Below are 16,784 nucleotides of genomic sequence, written 5' to 3'. Positions count from 1 at the left end.
CTTCTACGGCCACAATGTTCTGAAGATTCAGAGCAGGCGCAGCAGGGACAGAAGGATGATGAAGAAGTTTGGCAGCATGTGACCTCCAGAAGGAGAAAGAGGAGCGTCCATGTACCAGCAATGGAGATACAGGTGAGCAATCGTTTCCATGTTCTCTCTACAGGTACTAATGCAGAGAGTGGACTAGATGACCCATCTGAGGGAAGGGAGCAGAAGGAGACTCCACCGATTGGAAGGCAAAAGATGCACTGTCCTAGGGATGGGGGTTCCACGACCACCACTCCCAAGAGGAGGAGGAGGGTGGTGGTGGTCGGGGACTCCCTCCTCAGGGGGACTGAGTCATCTATCTGCCGCCCCGACCGGGAAAACCGAGAGGTCTGCTGCTTGCCAGGAGCTAGGATACACGATGTGACGGAGAGACTGCCGAGACTCATCAAGCCCTCGGATCGCTACCCCTTCCTGCTTCTCCACGTGGGCACCAATGATACTGCCAAGAATGACCTTGAGCGGATCACTGCAGACTACGTGGCTCTGGGAAGAAGGATAAAGGAGTTTGAGGCGCAAGTGGTGTTCTCGTCCATCCTCCCTGTGCAAGGAAAAGGCCTGGGTAGAGACCGTCGAATCGTGGAAGTCAACGAATGGCTACGTATGTGGTGTCGGAGAGAAGGCTTTGGATTCTTCGACCATGGGATGGTGTTCCAAGAAGGAGGAGTGCTAGGCAGAGACGGGCTCCACCTAACGAAGAGAGGGAAGAGCATCTTCGCCAGCAGGCTGGCTAACCTAGTGAGGAGGGCTTTAAACTAGGTTCACCGGGGGAAGGAGACCAAAGCCCTGAGGTAAGTGGGGAAATGGAATCCTGGGAGGAAGCACGAGCAGGAGAGCGCAAGAGGGGAGGACTCCTGTCTCATACTGAGAAAGAGGGACGATCGATGAGTTATCTTAAGTGCCTATACACAAATGCAAGAAGCCTGGGAAACAAGCAGGGAAAACTGGAAGTCCTGGCACAGTCAGGGAACTATGATGCGATTGGAATAACAGAGACTTGGTGGGATAACTCACATGACTGGAGTACTATCATGGATGGATATAAACTGTTCAGGAAGGACAAGCAGGGCAGAAAAGGTGGGGGAGTTGCGTTGTATGTAAGAGAGGAGTATGACTGCTCAGAGCTCCGGTATGAAACTGCAGAAAAACCAGAGAGTCTCTGGATAAAGTTGAGAAGTGTGAGCAACAAGGGTGATGTCGGGGTCGGAGTCTGCTATAGACCACCAGACCAGGGGGATGTGGTGGACGAGGCTTTCTTCTGGCAACTAGCAGAAGTTGCTAGATCGCAGGCCCTGGTTCTCATGGGAGACTTTAATCACCCTGATATCTGCTGGGAGAGCAATACAGCGGTGCACAGACAATCCAGGAAGTTTTTGGAAAGTGTAGGGGACAATTTCCTGGTGCAAGTGCTGGAGGAACCAACTAGGGGCAGAGCTTTTCTTGACCTGCTGCTCACAAACAGGGAAGAATTAGTAGGGGAAGCAAAAGTGAATGGGAACCTGGGAGGCCGTGACCATGAGATGGTCGAGTTCAGGATCCTGACACAAGGAAGAAAGGAGAGCAGCAGAATACGGACCCTGGACTTCAGAAAAGCAGACTTTGACTCCCTCAGGGAACAGATGGGCAGGATCCCCTGAGAGAACAACATGAAGGGCAAAGGGGTCCAGGAGAGCTGGCTGTATTTTAAAGAATCCTTATTGCGGTTGCAGGAACAAACCATCCCGATGTGTAGAAAGAATAGTAAATATGGCAGGCGACCAGCTTGGCTAAACAGTGAAATCCTTGCTGATCTTAAACGCAAAAAAGAAGCTTACAAGAAGTGGAAGATTGGACAAATGACCAGGGAGGAGTATAAAAATATTGCTCAGGCATGCAGGAGTGAAATCAGGAAGGCCAAATCACACTTGGAGTTGCAGCTAGCAAGAGATGTGAAGAGTAACAAGAAGGGTTTCTTCAGGTATGTTAGCAACAAGAAGAAAGTCAAGGAAAGTGTGGGCCCCTTACTGAATGAGGGAGGCAACCTAGTGACCGAGGATGTGGAAAAAGCTAATGTACTCAATGATTTTTTTGCCCTGTCTTCACGAACAAGGTCAGCTCCCAGACTGCTGCACTGGGCAGCACAATATGGGGAGAAAGTGACCAGCCCTCTGTGGAGAAAGAAGTGGTTCAGGACTATTTAGAAAAACTGGACGTGCACAAGTCCATGGGGCCGGATGCGCTGCATCCGAGGGTGCTAAAGGAGTTGGTGGATGAGATTGCAGAGCCATTAGCCATTATTTTTGAAAACTCATGGCGATCGGGGGAGGTCCCAGATGACTGGAAAAAGGCTAATGTAGTGCCCATCTTTGAAAAAGGGAAGAAGGAGGATCCGGGGAACTACAGGCCAGTCAGCCTCACCTCAGTCCCTGGAAAAATCATGGAGCAGGTCCTCAAGGAATCAATTATGAAACACTTAGAGGAGAGGAAAGTGATCAGGAACAGTCAGCATGGATTCACCAAGGGCAAGTCATGCCTGACTAACCTAATTGCCTTCTATGAGGAGATAACTGGGTCTGTGGATGAGGGGAAAGCAGTGGATGTGTTATTCCTTGACTTTAGCAAAGCTTTTGATACAGTCTCCCACAGTATTCTTGCCGACAAGTTAAAGAAGTATGGGCTGAATGAATGGACTGTAAGGTGGATAGAAAGCTGGCTAGATCGTCGGGCTCAACGGGTAGTGATCAATGGCTCCATGTCTAGTTGGCAGCCGGTTTCAAGCGGAGTGCCCCAAGGGTCGGTCCTGGGGCCCGTTTTGTTTAATATCTTTATTAATGATCTGGAGGATGGTGTGGACTGCACTCTCAGCAAGTTTGCAGATGACACTAAACTAGGAGGCGTGGTAGATACACTAGAGGGTAGGGATCGGATACAGAGAGACCTAGACAAATTAGAGGATTGGGCCAAAAAAAACCCTGATGAGGTTCAACAAGGACAAGTGCAGAGTCCTGCACTTAGGACGGAAGAATCCCATGGACTGCTACAGACTAGGGACCGAATGGCTAGGTAGCAGTTCTGCAGAAAAGGACCTAGGGGTCACAGTGGACGAGAAGCTGGATATGAGTCAACAGTGTGCTCTTGTTGCCAAGAAGGCTAACGGCATTTTGGGCTGTATAAGTAGGGGCATTGCCAGCAGATCGAGTTCCCCTTTATTCGACATTGGTGAGGCCTCATCTGGAGTACTGTGTCCAGTTTTGGGCCCCACACTACAAGAAAGATGTGGAAAAATTGGAAAGAGTCCAGCGGAGGGCAACAAAAATGATTAGGGGTCTGGAGCACATGACTTATGAGGAGCGGCTGAGGGAACTGGGATTGTTTAGTCTCCAGAAGAGAAGAATGAGGGGGGATTTGATATCAGCCTTCAACTACCTGAAGGGGGGTTCCAAAGAGGATGGAGCTCGGCTGTTCTCAGTGGTGGCAGATGACAGAACAAGGAGCAATGGTCTCAAGTTGCAGTGGGGGAGGTCTAGGTTGGATATTAGGAAACACTGTTTCACTAGGAGGGTGGTGAAGCACTGGAATGCGTTACCTAGGGAGGTGGTGGAATCTCCTTCCTTGGAGGTTTTTAAGGCCCGGCTTGACAAAGCCCTGGCTGGGATGATTTAGTTGGGAATTGGTCCTGCTTTGAGCAGGGGGTTGGACTAGATGACCTCCTGAGGTCTCTTCCAACCCTGATATTCTATGATTCTATGATAAACCTGTGACACAGTAGGAAGCTCAGTGAGGTGGAACTTTGAGGGAATGGGTGTAAGCATTTGGGAGTTCGGTAGGGATGAGGCACTGATTTGGGGGTTTTAGATAGCTGGGCTGCAGAGCCCCACATCCCAAGGAAGGGTGTCAGACACAGGGCTTGCACCTGAGAGTGTGCCTTAGGGTTTGTCTGCATTCCAGTAAACAGGGGCGGCTCTACGTATTTTGCCGCCCCAAGCATGGCAGTCAGGCGGCTTTCGGTGGCGCGCCTGCGGGAGGTCCGCTGGTAATGCGGATTCAGCAGCATGACTGTGGGAGGTCCGCCGGTCCCGCGCCTTCGGCGTACCCACCGCCGAATTGCCTCTGAAACCGCGGGATGGGTGGACCTGCCAAAGGCAGCCTGACTGCTGACCTCACGGCGAACGGCAGGCCGCCCCCCACGGCTTGCCGCCCCAGGCATGCACTTGGTGCGCTGGTGCCTGGAGCCGTCCCTGCCAGTAAAACATGGTGGCTGGCCTGTGTCAGCTGACTTAGGATGGCTGGGCTTGGGCTGCAGAGCTATAAAATTGCAGTGTAGACATTCAAACTTGGGCTCCAGTTCAAACATCTACCCTTCAATGTTACAGCTCTGCACTCCAAGCCCTGCAAGCTCGAGTCAGTTGATGTGGGCCAGCCGCAGTGTAGACATACAATTAGAGATCCAGGGCTAGGAACACTGACCAGGCTCTAACCAGATGCAGGAGGGCTTAGAAGTACATGAGATCGAGTAATTGGGTCCACTCACAACAGACTGGTGGTCATCTAGATATGGCAATTGGGCCAAGTTTAGACATATTGGTGTTGACAGTTGGATCATCATGGCAGAGGGTAAAGCTTTTTTAAAGGAGACTTTTGCAAGGAAACAAACTACTATTTTTAAACCAAATGCAGAGAATGGATTTTGTAAGCTGTTTGGGAAGGAAAGGTAGCAAGCTGGAATTACAATGACCTTTAGAAAAATCAGTTGGTGGATTTATGCTCAAAGATAGGTCTGCCAATGGCTGATCTTAGAAAGTGAGAACTAGTGTCTTTGCTATCTGAAGATGACCAGAAGCAGAAGGGGGTGGCAGCCCTAAACCAGGACATAGAGGAGGTTTCAAATTCTCTTGCTGGCCAGAATGGAGCAGAAAGATCAGAAGATTCTGAGGACAATGAAAACCCAGATGGGGGCATGGAGGAGGGCATCAGGAGTATATGCAGCCATGAAGAGCAACTGGGTCCCATCTTGACTGAGTTCCTCAAATCAGTAGCATCTGGAGTGTAGGAAGCTGCAGCTGGAGGAGAGGAAGCTATTCCTGTAATTTATACCTGCTTTAAGACTCCTTTACACTGTCACAGGGGTACAAAGGGGCTTTAGTGTAAATGAGAATCGGTTCTGTGGGGCCAAATTCACAACCGGCATGAATCAGGCATAAATGTAGCCTGTAGCATCATTGACTTCAATACAGTTATGCCAATTTACACCTGCTGAGGATCTCACCCCTAAATACATGCAGTAGTTAGGCAAACACTCAGCTTCCATCTGTATTTTTAGCATGCAAACTCCTGTTTCATTTAATTTTTGGTAAAATATATTTTTGAAGAAGTGGAGTATCTGAATCAGATCCATAAGTGCGGTTGCTCAGATGTACAATAAAGGCAAGACTTGTTGAATAACAACTGTAAAGTGACATTTTGAAATTATGTTAAGAAAGAGTTCATACTGGCTAATTCCCCCATATAAATATATAATGTGTGTGTGTGTTTTGTTTGATTCATTTTTTCCTGGTAGATTTTCTGTTTGCTGTGTGTGTGTGTTGTATACTGTTATCTCAGTAATCAGCTCAGAAACCCCCTGGTAAAACATCTTCCAGAAGAGAAAATGAAGGGAGAAATTCATACTAGAAAACAAGGAAGATTTAATTGCAAAATGCATAAAAAGCTACAGGCCAAAGGGTTTTTTTTTAAAATGACAAAAGCCATAGGCATCATCTGGTCATTTTGTTGTTGCAGATTCCTTTACCACCAGACCTTATGCTTGATGAGGACTAAGGTGAGATACAGAGATAAGCAGGAAGTGCCATGGAATTTCATTTCTTGGGAAGAAAGGAAAACAGAAAACCCCCAAAACCAAAGCAAAAAAATAAAAAAAAACCCTTGGCGTGTTCAATAGAATGGAGAGTTCAGGGATGTTAATCACTGCTGCTTTTATCAGACAGCTTTATTAAGATCAATGTTTTTTGTTGCCAAATTAGAGTGGACCTAGAGTGAACTTCCCAGCAGTTATTAACACAAGTCCACGTTTGCTGGAAGGATTGGCTGCTGTCACGTGCGCTGCAATAGCTGGGAGTTACACAATATCTATATCATTTTTCACAGCTTTGTCATTAGCTGGTAATGATTTGATTATTTTGCAGATGAATCACAGTATAAATCTCTTTCACAAACACTACCTCCAAGTATTAATCAAAACCATTAAGGCAAAGCAGTCAGTGCAAATTAAAAAATTTGCATGTCTAAATTAAAAATTACAGTAATACATCATAAATAAATCTTTTAAATTCTCTATGGTCTCTATAAGCATCCCCTTTTTGTGCCTGTAATGAGCCCATGAATACAGCTTTTTTTCTTTTTAATCAGGGCATAATCAAATTTTAAAGGTAGAATTCAGGTCTTTTTAAAATCCATGTTGGATCTTACCGGGGAAGGAAATTATTTTTTGTTCTGAAACTGAGCAAGAGAGAAAGATACACATTCAAAGATGAGTGTGAAAGACAAGAGTTCAAACCCATCACACATAATTTGAAGCGTCTTCAGCTACAGGAAAGTAAATATTTGTAAAAGGCGATACATCTTTTTCAAATAACTTTGAACTATGAAGAAAATGACTAGTTGTGTTTTAGGTATTATTTCATTTTAGAACTACCGACACCTTACTTGCAGCATGGGGAGAGATTACAAGAACCCTCGTTAATAAAAGCTGCCGTTGGGATTAAAAATCCTTTCTTAGTCTCTCAAAAATGATAATGAACAGTTCAGGGACCTGAAAAATAAGTATTGTCCTTCATTTGGGAGCAGTGTTCAAAACGAAGAGTCTTAAAGACCTCTTGCTGTCATGCTGTTGACAATGATTTGAGCTGACTTATATATAAATTGCTTATTGTTGTTTCCCCTTCTCATAACCTCTGTCTACTTGTTTGCCTGTCCTTTGCGTGTAAGCTCTGTGGAGCAGAGACCATCCTCCTGGAGTGTTTAGAAAATCCCCAGCACATAGTGGGTGCTATTGTAAATAAATAATCCAAATAAAGAAGGAAAGGAGACTTGATTGAAGACATTGCTTACAAAGCAGCAAGAACAAATTTTAGAGTTCTTTGCCAGCCAGCATTATATGGTGTAATCACTACTGCCCAACCCCTCTGCCAACTCTCATCTCCTTCTTGCTCTTTTGGCTTCGCCACTTGCTCACCATAGCCTGATGGCAATGTAATTCATGTAGAGGACATCTCTGCCTATAGCCCTTGTCCCAGCTTACCTGACTCCTATCCGTGACTAATTTGACCAATTTGATCAGCATCAAATAGAATTTACTATTCTATTAAATGAATTCAAATATCTTACATTTATGCAGTGCTTTTCATCATGCATGACATGCATTCATAATTTAAATAAAATCATGGTGAGTTTTGGCGCTCCTCAATTATACACAAGACGGAAACAAACCAAAACAAAAATAAACCAACTGTGCAGCAAAGCTGAACCAGTGTATATGATGGAGGAAAAGGAAACAGGTTTCAGTTTTACACTTCCAGGGCATTTTATAAACAAGAATGAGACAAATTGTTTTAAAAACTATGACCTTTTCACCTGAATTCCCTTCTAAGGACAATTATGATTTTTATAACGTATATGATCCTGCCTTCTTTTGCCCATAGCCAAAACTTCACACACAAGTTCTTTGGCATTTACCCTCGATTGCTGTAGAGCAATTACGGTTCTTCTCACATAAATCTTAGAGGTTAGCAAATCCACTGCCAAGTTTGTTTCATTTCAGCCAAGGCGAAAGGAAAAGATTGCTTCTAAATCCCCCATTGTGAGATGGATCAGAACATCTATTGTGGAGGTGCAGAAAGCAAAATATCTTTTGCCCCTCCAAAAGATATTAAAGCGCTTATTACCACAGAAACTGTGACCTCGTATTCCAAGAGCATAGATGCACCAGCTGAAGGAACTCGCCATGCAGCTGGTCTAACACACATAATCATGAGCTGATTTATTTCACAGAAGCTACATTTGGTAGATTAATTCCTCAAAAAATGCTACAGTGCAGTTGCTGAAGTACAACAATAAACAACTATTTTAGAGGAAAAACAAATAATGTAGTTGTGTAGTTCCTCCCTATCTCTCCGTATACCCCAACTACTGGCATTCTTGATGCTGGCTAATTCTCTCTACTGAAGAATTGCTGAACAAGCCATTACATGAGAAAGGATTATTTAATCTAATTTGTTAATTTCTTTTGTTTTTGTTTTTTTAAGAGGAGAATTTGAACTACATTGATCGGACAGTAATCTGCGTTAACTATGTGAGTTATTTCTGCTTTAAAAATGGGATGTTTTGTTATCTATCTGTCTAGCCATCTATCTCTCATTTTATTTATATAGCAACAAAGCTAGGCATCCAACATACCTAGTTCATATATAAGAGTTTTTCAGATTAGCTTTACATTCATGGAATTGTTTATTTTGCAGATTTCCAGAAAGGGAACGGTCCACGGTTGTGATGTGCCCCATTGATTTAGCGTCTTGAAAAATGTCTGCAGTTCCACACAGTTAGGAACAATCTAGTCGTATTCAAACATATATATATATATAATCTATTTCTATAAATGAGAAAATGGAGAGAATCAGCCCACTTTCAGTATCTCACAGTTCTTCTTCCCAGCTAACATATTAGATGAGGGTAATTTTCTAATAATAAAGGAGTTGATATCTGTTGTTTTAGCACATCAGAATACAAAAAATCCTTGCATGAATGAGGAGGTCTCGTGCCTCTTGGATGATGGTTAGCTGGGTATGTCATGCCTGCAGGGAAAGTGCTGTATGCATGGCAACAACAGCTGTGAGTGGGAATAATGACTTCAAGTATGTCAAGAAGGAGAAGTCATGCTTACAATGCGAGTTCTCCTGGGTCTAAATAGTTGAGAGGGAAAACAGAAAGAGTTACTGTATATTACTTGGGCATCATTTTAATCAGGGCTTCTAGTTTTGTTGATGACATTAAATCTTAACCTCCTTTTCCAGCTCAGACTTTCCCCCTAAATTAGGTTATATACTGATACTTATATTATTCAGATATGCAGATTGTATGAAATCTTGCCATAATTATAAATATTTGATTACCTTACAAGGGACTTGTAGGATCTTCTGGGATGATCTTGTACCTTCAGTGGACAGGGAAGGGGAATAAATACAGGGAATATATACAGATTTAATTGGCACCAAAGTCAGAGGGTAGGATTTAGCTAGGTTACAAAAGAGTCTAGAGCTGTATGTGTCAGTCTCTTTTACTTTATTTTCTCCTGACCCATTTTTATCAGTTATTGATCAATATCTCCAAATATTCAGCTTTAAAAAAAATTGAAGGATGTTACTTGGTTTGATCTGTATGATCCAAGCTAAAGTCTGTCAGTGACCGTTCATGGCATGTGACATGCATAACCCACCAGGATTTTTAAGAACCTCTGTAGAGTCCCTGCTCTTGTCTGAACAGGAAGGTACGCTTTGCAGATTTCTGGGTGTCTGCTGCCAAGTGGAAGCAGGGGGTCTACCACCGCCAGGGCATTGTCCACCCCTCCTCTCGACCTCTCAGAGAATGCTCTATGGATCTGGGAGGCACATGAAGAGGAAGGCACAGAAAGGAATGGGTGGACTGCTGTGAGTATGGGGAACTGGTGTTCTTGCTCTGGACCGAAGGAGTACAGACAGAGAAGATAATTCAGCCCACCCTGTTGTTATCTTTTCTGCTGAGTCCCCTTCCAGGTAGAGTTCCCAGATGGCAGCTGTAGCCAGGGAGCTGGTAGGTTGCTGGGGAGCAGACCAAGTGTGTAGGCACAGAAACTGTATGCAGATGCTGAAGTTCAGAGATTTGAGTCCTGTACAAAGCAAAGTCCAGCACCAAGACTATTAAGTGATACTTCTTATACTAATATGTCATGTTATTCTTTCAAACCTGGATCCATTTTTTTGCCTGTGTTGCATATTTTTATAAGCCCCTTTATTAGCATGAAGGGGCCTGAAGTCACCAGAGAAACCAGTGTGACCACTCCCACACTCTAGAACAGAGAGACAGTCAACTGAAGAGCGGTCACACAGAAGATCAAAGGAAATGGTGGCATGTGACCATGGGAGATATTTGGTCTTACTGAGGTTGCAGAGTCTAAGGCCCCCAGGGTGCATAATATGCCAATTCAGCTAGAAGGATGGTCAGTGCCAAGCCTAATGAACCTGAGGTATGTCCAAACATTAGTGCCAGTCAAATCCGAGCTACTGCCTACTACAGAATCTATTCAGATGATGGGGACTCCTGGACATATCACTCAGATAACATCCTCCTCTCCCCAGATTTTGGATAACCCACTGTTCAAATCTTAGAACATGCAACTGCACATTGGTCAGCCAATTTGAGAGTGTCCACGTGACATTATACATGAAGCATTGCCCTTGAAGGGTAACAGAGCAAATCTCATGTTGATCATATGACCAATTTTTAATTGATCAGAATGATTAAACAATCTGACGGCAGAGAGAGAGAGTATCTGTATTTTATATTATTTTAGGAACTTTATCTTAGCTCTTTGTTTGCTTTCCCAGAATAGGTAAGTAAGGCATATGCTTGTGGCACAAAACAAGGTGATCCTGAAGGAATTAGTCATGCATGGCAAGTTAAATGATAATTATTAGAGCATCATCCCATGTTGACATTCTGGTGTCAACAAGGGCACATAAATTGCTGAAGCTTGACAGGTAGCCTCCTATTTTGGCAAACTTCTAAGTTGTTTTTATTTTAGAATTGTTGGTAGCTTATACATGTTTACATTTGAAAAGTCTTTTTTCTTTCATTTAATTTTGCTTGCATGCTTTGCTTCTATATCTATCTGACATGCTTTCGGTTTGTTCTTGATAGCTCTCATATTTCATGTAGGACTCTAGTCCCAATTTTCCATACCAAAATTATTGTCGTCATCCCCTTCCCAACTCTGAAACTTAAGCAGACTTCACAGGATGCTGCACAGCCCTTGGTATTTTAGAGCAAGAGGAAATTGCTAAGAATCTGTCACATAATAATATAAGGAGGACAGGGGCTTGAATGAACTCTGGAAAGTTAACTCTTGGAGGAAAGATAGTTTGTTCCATATTTTCCATCGTCATTACAGGAAACATTTCAGCAGGAGAAATCTGAAGATGGTGCATGTGGCTTTTTTTGTTTGTTTGTTTTTTAATTAACAAGGTCCTCTGCAACATCAAGGCTGTAAAATGCTTCCTGGTACGATAACGTAGCAAATGTCTCCTGTACGGTACGAAAGAGTTGCATATCCTCAGTTGGTGTAAACCAGTGTCGCTCTATTGGGATGAATGGAGCCAAACTGATTTATACCAGTTTAGGCTCTGGCCCACTGTATACTTTAGTTATTTGCATGACTAGATGAGGGCCTAATCAATTAGGGTCACATCTTATCCTTATGTGGGTAACACTTGTCTTGAGCTCAATGTGCATTTTGTCTGAGTAATCCTGATTGCAGGATTTTGCCCTTAGGCAGAAGACACAGTTGGATGCTTGTAGTTGAGACTGCTGGGAACCAGAGATGCCTGCTTCTACAGTGTCATGCTGCCTGGGTAGTGAAATAGTGTGACAGTGTGTGAAGGAGAGCTTCCTGCAAACATTTCCCTGGATGGAATCAGAAAGGAGCTCTTGCCTTGGAAACATATGTGTCTCTAATAGAAGGAGGCAAATTCTCCGCTGGTGTAATAGGTGCAGCTCCCTTGACTGCAGTGGAGTTTCACCCACTTATGTCAGCAGAGAATTTAGCCCAGAGCACACAATAAGCTTGTCAAAGCATGTGGTATCTGACAAGATAAAAGGAACAGTCAAAATAACAATACATGTAGGGCCAAATGTTCATGCAATTATGTTACTGATTTAACTCTCTAAGACAGAAGCTGGCACTACAAGGAAGTTATTTACTGGAGAGTAATGACATACACACCTTGAAAGGTCTGCATGGTTTCTTTGGTGCTTTACTCGGTGCTTACTAGAAGGGGATTTTTAAAAATTTGCTTCAATCAGTCCTCATGTAGAAGAGTCTGTTACTGCGTATTTAGATCACATTTGCAGCATGGTTATCTTTTTTTTCTTGTGGGATTCTTAACTATAGGTGATATTATTGTGATGGCTGCATTTCAAAGTCCTCACCTGCTCTGTCATCTTTGAATTTATGTTACACTTCATGCTATCAGCTCTAACGATCTCATTCTCTCGCTCTCTCTTTCCTTTACACCTCTACTCACTTCCTGACACTTGACACAATAAAACACTTTTTCATTTAGAAACTGTATTTAACCCCTTTTCACCAACAGCCTAGCATTCAAAGGAAAGAAAAGTAAATCTCTGGGACAACAGAACTTTGAGGACTTTTTAAATGTTACTGTTAAGTAAAGATACTACATTTGCATGTTTTATTTAAAGAATCAATAGCTACAAGCAAATGTGTTACCTGGATGTTCCATATTTACAATTTCAAGAATGAAATGTGAGCTCCAACCAATTATCTTCTCTTTGCCAATCTCTTATAATCGAAGTTCATTTCCTGGCAGTTAAGACAGTAAAAGCAAACACCCACAGTACTGAAGACAAACTTAACCCTTGCATGCAGATTTTTTCTACTAATAGAAAAGACTTAGTCTGCGTGACTTGACAAGTTTTGTTAAATATTGTGGTTTCATTTAAATTGATATTAAACTCCCATCATTAGAAATTTTAAATTAAAAAAATCAGTCTGTATTTTTAAAACAACAGAGATACAGTACATATTTACTATATCCTATTGAGAAAGTATGTAGGGAGTTAGTAAAATGTTGATTATTGTCCTAGTAACTGTTGTTATCTGTCAGAAGACTGTGTATCTGGGCAATTGGTAATATTTCCTTCCCCTAAATGTGTGTAAACTGGAGCCCTTACTTATTTATTTAGCTTCTCTTTTGCTTAATGAATCATTCACAAACAAACTAGATGTTCTTTCTAAGTACTTGTGATTTGTAGGTATTCACTAAATAGGTTGGATGATTAATTTTCAACACATTCGTTATTTATGTGTTGTTTGCTTCAACTGTTTGCCAATTGTGGTTAGCTATTTGCAGAGCCATAGAAGCCCACAATTTAAGAAAAAACAAACAAACTATGTCCAATCCAAAAAAAGATACAGATTTTTTTTTAAATTTTTAATGAAGGATATATGTTCTTATTGTATCCAAGTTGGTTCACCCATCCCTATTCTTAACTATTCCACATGTCTATTTGTTTCAGTATCTCCAACCAGCAAGGCACCTTAAATAATGGTGGAGGATCTTAAACACGTAAATACAAAGGGGTGGCTTAAAGACTGGGCCAATTCTTCAGCTGGTATAAATTGTAGCATCTCTATTGAATGAATGGACCTAGGACAATTTACACCAGTTGAGGATCTGACCCCCAGTTATGGTAAATGCAGCTATACTGATTTACACCAGTTGAAGATCTGGCCCACAAAATCAGCTAAGATTTTAGAAATTTATCTGAATTTCCTTCCTTTGTTGGGTGAAGTTGCACTCTTAGGGCATGTCTTCACTACCCGCCAGATCGGCGGGTAGCAATCGGTCTATCGGGGATCGACTTACCGCGTCTAGTGAAGACGCGATAAAATCGATCCCTGATGGCTCTACCGTCGACTCCGGAAATCCACCGCGGCAAGAGGCGGTAGCGGAGTCGACGGCGGAGCGGCAGCGGTCGACTTGCCGCCATCCTCACAGCCAGGTAAGTCGACCTAAAATACGCCACTTCAGCTACGCTATTCACGTAGCTGAAGTAGCGTATCTTAGGTCGACCCCCCGCTGTAGTGTAGACCTAGCCTTAGACTCAAATTTTCAAAAGTGGCCACTGATTTTGGATGCCTCAGATTCTGAGTGCTCATCTTGAGACATTTTAGGTCTGCTGGAGTTGCTCAGTTCTTCTGGAAATTAAATGCATGGTGTTTCAAGCACTCAAAATCTGAGTCATCCACAATCAGTGGCCAGTTTTGAAAATTCAGCCCTATGGCTTGATTCTCCAATGTGCTTTTTCCTCAAATATAGTCTGTAGCTTACATCTTGAGGAAGGGTGATCTCATGGTTATGCACTGGACTGGGACTCAGAAGACCTGGGTGTACTTGCCAGCTATGCCACAGACTTTGTGTGACCTCAGGCAATCCCTTAGTATATTCCCATTCTGTAAAATAATACTTAGCTTGTCTATAGTGTAAAATGGGGATAATATTACTTCTTTTGTCTGTTTTTTCTATTTAGATAATAAACAGTTTGGGGCAAGGGCTGTGCACATATATAACCTAGACCAACGTGACCCCAATCTCAGTACTACTGTAATGCAAACAATGCAATAAAATATATCCAAGGCATTAGAATTTTTTTCCTGGACTGAAGGCTGCCAATACATTTGTAAATAGATTCTACAGATTCAGCCATGGGTTACAACAGTTTATCTCAAAGTTGTTCATGAGGTGAGATATTAAAGAAATGTTATGAACTTACCAAATATATAGACGTTAGTGAAGGCTGTAACCTGATGCCACCTTAATAGCAATGTTGCTCCACTCACTGGTATAACAATATTGCTTCCTTTAATAATAGCTATTTTTTGGAATGTAATGAATTACAAACCTTACATACTGTAACCATACCATATAGCATACTGTAAAATTCTTCCTATGTTAACTTTCTCTTATGTAAACAATTAAGCCTCTCTTTCAGCAATAATCCATAAAATTCATTGCCTGGCTGGCACTCTTTTCATATAATTCACTTCCCCTGCTTGCTCAGTGATTCATAATCACTGAAGTACAAGGCTGGCAGACTGCAGGTGTCATAGGGTAAGGAAAAGGGATACACTGACCCTTGCATAGTAATGCCTGGTAATCATTCATCACTGCTTCCTCTTGAGCTTGGTGCAGCCTCCAGTGAGCACTACTCCAGCTCTAATAAGCAAGCAACCGTTCTCTTGTGTGAAAATCAATAATGTCTCACATGGGTGTTAGCTATGCCTGGAAAGTAGGAAATGAGCGCTCTAATTTACATTGAGATGTAACTATTAAATGCTACTGAAGGAAACCCTCACTTGTCAAAGCTACAGGAACTCGGTCCTTTGAACCGATCATTTCCTTTAACCATTTTGGTAGTTCCTGCTTGTCTTATATCCACACGCGGGGCTGAATGAGTGACAAGACACTGCAATGTCCTTTGAACATGCAGTTAGGAAAGTAGTAAGTAGTTCAAGAAGCTTTTGGGGTTTTTTCTTTTCAGTAGCCCACCGGATAAAAGCTTATTATAACCACAATTATTTTTCTCCGGGTATGTTCAAGAAAGCAAATCTGCTTGTATCTTGAAGTTTTCTCAAACTTCCCAAATGCATAATTGTAGCTGTATTATAAGAATGTGAGTGCTAAGGGCCAGGTCTGGTACTTCTCCGCAGACCTATATGTCTGTGTACAACAGTGTCCCCTGCCACAACAGCTACCAAGAGCAACAATAACAAAATCACTGTAACAGCAAAGAAATCAAGTGATGTTATAAATCTATAGATTTAAGAGAACATCAGTTCACGATTGGAATGGTCCAGCAATAATGCAGATAATCATTCCCTCTTTCATACATGGCCTTTCCCAAGGTATACTAATGAATCTCTGCCTGACCAAGATGAATTGGAACACTCCTTACTCAAAGACACAGAAATTCCTCCTTGATTATAGAAGATCAAGGTGTTGCATTCTCAACAGGAACGAAAAGGAATGACAAAATACTTGTTTGTAAATCAAGTTTTGATACAAATGTGGTGTGGGTGGGAACCCTTTAATTTGTCCTCTTTGTAACATTATAATTTTGTAAGCCATCACCAGCCTTGGGACAGATTCTCCTCTTACAGTGATGTAAATCAGAAGAAACTACACTGAAGTCAGTGATATCACAAAGGTGTAAAACTGGTGCAAGTAAGAAGAGAATCAAACCTATTGTATTTTGTACCAGTACCACTTCAAATACTTGGAGTCACACTGAGGATGTTAGGGAATGCATGGGTAGTTTGGAGTGTAACAACAGTTCTTAGGTAGATTGTCTAAATTTTTGTCATTATAATAGCTGTTGCTTTAAATCACCTAAGGACCCACCCAGGAAATTACACTGTTGTGCTTTCATTAGATACTATCAGTTGTAAACTTTAAAAAAACTATGTTGAAAATAAATTACGCACATGCAATTGACTGGTTTTTTTAATGTGCATTCACAGATTCCAAACTTGTAACTCCACCGGTTGCTAATTAGTTTCTAGGTGCAATTCAAGGTGTTGGCATTAATTATAAAGCTCTACTGGTTTGGATCTTTAGCTACCTGAAAGTCTGTGCCTACCCTCCAGGAATTCCCCAGAAATTGAGATTAGCTGAGTTAGCAGTCCCCTAATTTTAAACATGAAAGGGCTGCTGACAGGGCATTTTTAGGTAAAGGGCCTTTAAGTCTAGACTGCCCTTTCAGCATTCCCCCTTGGTCTGACAGGGCCCAAGTCTGTTCATCTTGAGAGCATGCTGTAAAACCTGTATGTTACCAGAACTATGGTGTGTGGACATGATAGTCAGGGCTGCCTCCTTATATCAGTTGCCAAAACTAAAATATGATTCATTTGAGGATATCTGTGTTTTGCTTCT

This window comes from Emys orbicularis, chromosome 2, assembly GCF_028017835.1.
Source record: "Emys orbicularis isolate rEmyOrb1 chromosome 2, rEmyOrb1.hap1, whole genome shotgun sequence".
NCBI lineage: Eukaryota > Metazoa > Chordata > Testudines > Emydidae > Emys > Emys orbicularis.
This window is presented reverse-complemented; position numbering follows the sequence as displayed.